Genomic DNA, 3,517 nt, shown 5'->3' on the forward strand with positions numbered 1-3,517 from the left:
TCAGCGGCAAGCATACCTATTTTATCAGCCAACTGTGCGCTCGGGAACGCACCTGGTAGAGAGCTTCTCTTTCATGGTCTGGCAGCTGGGAAAGTGCTCAAATTTTTTCCGCATCTGCGTCTCCCACAGAGTCAGTTTGGTTTTAAATGCCTTCACTGTACTGTACATATCAGAGATGACATGATCCCGACCCTGCAGCTGCAAGTTCATTGCATTCAGATGACTCGTAATGTCACACACAGAAAAGCCATTTCACCAGAAACATTTCGTCTCGGAGTTGTGTTGTGTCTTTCCCTTTGCTGTCCAAGAACAGACAAATCTCCTCACGAAGCTCGAAACATCTTTGAAGCACCTTTCCCTGGCTTAGCCATCGCACCTCTGTGTGATAAGGCAAATCACCATGCTCCGTTTCTAACTCCGTCAGAAATGCCTTGAACTGGCGGTGATTCAAACCTTTGGCTCTGATAAAGTTAACTGTGCGCGTGATGATGCTCATTACATGCTGCATTTTCAAGGCTTTACCGCACAACGCTCCTGGTGTATGATACAATGATAAGCTGTCAGCTCACCTGTCGCGTTTTCCTCTTGCATCTTTTCCCGTATCTTCGCCACCAGTCCGCTCCTTGTGTCCACACATCGCAGGTGCTCCGTCGGTTGTCAAACCCACGAGTTTTTCCCAAGGCAGCTCCATCTCATTTACACATCTTGACACCTCTTCATACAAATCATGCCCCGTAGTTGTGCCATGCATAGGACGTAAAGCCAAAACTCCTCTGTCACGCTTAGGCTGGAGTCCACTCCGCGGATGAAAATTGACAACTGGGCAATGTCAGAAATGTCGGTGCTCTCATCCACAGCCAAGGAATATGCAATGAAATCTTTTTCCCTTTTTCACAAGCTGCTCTTTTAGATTGATGGACAACTGGTCTACTCTCTCGCAATGGTGTTTCTGCTCAGACTCACATTTAAAAAGAGTTGCCTTTTTTCTGGGCAAACTTCGTCACAAATTTAATCATGCAGTTTTTTGATGAAATCCCCTCCGTAAATGGCCGGGCTGATTTTAGCGATCTTTCTGCAAAATAAACTGGCCTTGACAGCAGCCTGGCCTTGGATTTGGCTTTTTTGAACAGAGCCTGTCGAGATTTGAGGCCTCGTTTTAATTCCTCTGCTTTTGTAGCCTTTGTTCATGTCCATATTCTTGTTTTTGTCCGCGGTTTCGTTTCATAATGTCGTCTCAGATTATACTCTTTCAGTACCGCCACACTTTCTCCACACAGAAGACACACAGGTTTTCCAGCTACTCCGTGAACATATACTCCGACTCCACCTTGTTTGAAACCCCCGGTTCTCAGTGTCCACCTTCCGTTTTTGCATTTTTGATGGGTATCTGAAAGTTAATTTTACTGTGATGCTGACGACTGCTGTGCCAATAAAATATTGAAATGAAGCAGCCTACTGCTCGGTGCGTCACCGTTGCATTGTGGGAAATGTAGTATTGGTGCGTGTAAAGAATCTGCGGGCTGCCGGCTTGCTGCGGTCTGCGGGCCGGTTCTAATAATAAATCAAGATCATCCCAGGGGCCGTAAAAAACCTTCTCTCGCGGGCCGGATGTGGCCCGCGGGCCTTGACTCTGACATATGTGCTCTATAGGGTCATCTACTTCAGCCATCTACCCTCTATAGGGTCATCTACATTCAAGCCATCTACCCTCTATAGGGTCATCTACTTCAGCCATCTAACCCCTATAGGGTCATCTGCCTGATCCTACAGGTACAGAATGAATTAACTTCCATGGAATCTCCTCTCCAATGGGGAAACTGGGAATAAGACGGATCCCCCTAATGGTTGATATTCTGGGTCAAACACTGTTGAGTAACAGCCTCCTCTACTGTGAACCCCTCCAGTCCAGCTACTAAACAGGAAGAGAGTACTATCACTGTAGTTCAGGACGAGTTCCCCAGAAACAGTATAGTGATACAGAAGGTGTCATACAGTAATGTAGGGCTGCCATGTAGTAACTCCATATCTTCTGCTTGTCCTCCAGACACAGAACAGCAGKGGTCCCAGGGTGGAGTGGAGCAGGCTCAGTGTGCTATTGCCAAGGTAAAACCAGTAGGTGGACATAAAGTGATGATGGTTGGTACTCCTACAAGCCAATGTTCTCTGAGTGATTCCCAGTCCCCTACTAACATTTTAAAGACATGTCTACCGCATGGATCTACTCCGACCCCACGCCTGGAACCTATAAGACACCCTAGGTCAGAGAGGAAGATTCAGGTCTGGAACCTATTAATACACCCTAGGTCAGAGAGGGAGATTCAGGTCTGGAACCTATAAGACACCCTAGTCAGAGAGGAGATTCAGGTCTGGAACCTATATAACACCCTAGGTCAGAGAGGGAGATTCAGGTCTGGAACCTATAAACACCCTAGGTCAGAGAGGAAGATTCAGGTCTGGAACCTATAATACACCCTAGGTCAGAGAGGAGATTCAGGTCTGGAACCTATAATACACCCTAGGTCAGAGAGGGAGATTCAGGTCTGGAACCTATAATACACCCTAGGTCAGAGAGGGAGATTCAGGTCTGAACCTATAATACACCCTAGGTCAGAGAGGGAGATTCAGGTCTGGAACCTATAAGACACCCTAGGTCAGAGAGGAGATTCAGGTCTGGAACCTATAATACACCCTAGGTCAGAGAGGGAGATTCAGGTCTGGAACCTATAAAGACACCCTAGGTCAGAGAGGGAGATTCAGGTCTGGAACCTATAAGACAACCTAGGTCAGGAGAGGGAGATTCAGGTCTGGAACCTATAAACCTGCACTAGGTCCACGAAAGAGGCGAGATTTCAGGTCTGGAACCTATAATAACCCACCCTAGGTCAGAGAGGGAGATTCAGGTCTGGAACCTATAATACACCCTAGGTCAGAGAGGGAGATTCAGGTCTGGAACCTATAAGACACCCTAGGTCAGAGAGGGAGATTCAGGAGTAGGAAATACAGATAGTTAAACCAACAGTCAATGTTGGGGTTTCTAATCTAGCACGCATTCCACATTCTTTGTATTGTCATGTACTCATGCTTCCCTGGGGCCACCTTTTATCATATTAATGGTGTTTTCAAGAAGCTCCAACCAAACCCAATGACAGAGGAGATAGTGTTGTCTGTTGTCCTCAACAATTGTTTGGGGATGCGAGCGCCGACTACATCTTGGAAGCAGTTACAGCAACTGTTGAGGATTAGTAAGGAGGCCTTCCCCAATGCAATAGTCTATGTACCATTCATACATTACTCAGAAAGACTAGCTATCGATCAGCAGTGTCTGGTCCAAAAGCTGAATAAGACCATAGGGGAGAGATGAGATGTTTTAAATGACCTTAACAAATTCAGGTTTCGCACAGACCCCTGGGATCCGGTTCACTGGAGTAGGGATACTGCCTCTATCCGGGTTAGGGTTTGGCCGGGGCAGACCGTCATTGTAAATAATAATTTGTTCTGAACTGACTTGCCTAGTTTA

The sequence above is a fragment of the Salvelinus sp. IW2-2015 genome, unplaced genomic scaffold (assembly GCF_002910315.2).
Source record: "Salvelinus sp. IW2-2015 unplaced genomic scaffold, ASM291031v2 Un_scaffold3734, whole genome shotgun sequence".
NCBI lineage: Eukaryota > Metazoa > Chordata > Actinopteri > Salmoniformes > Salmonidae > Salvelinus > Salvelinus sp. IW2-2015.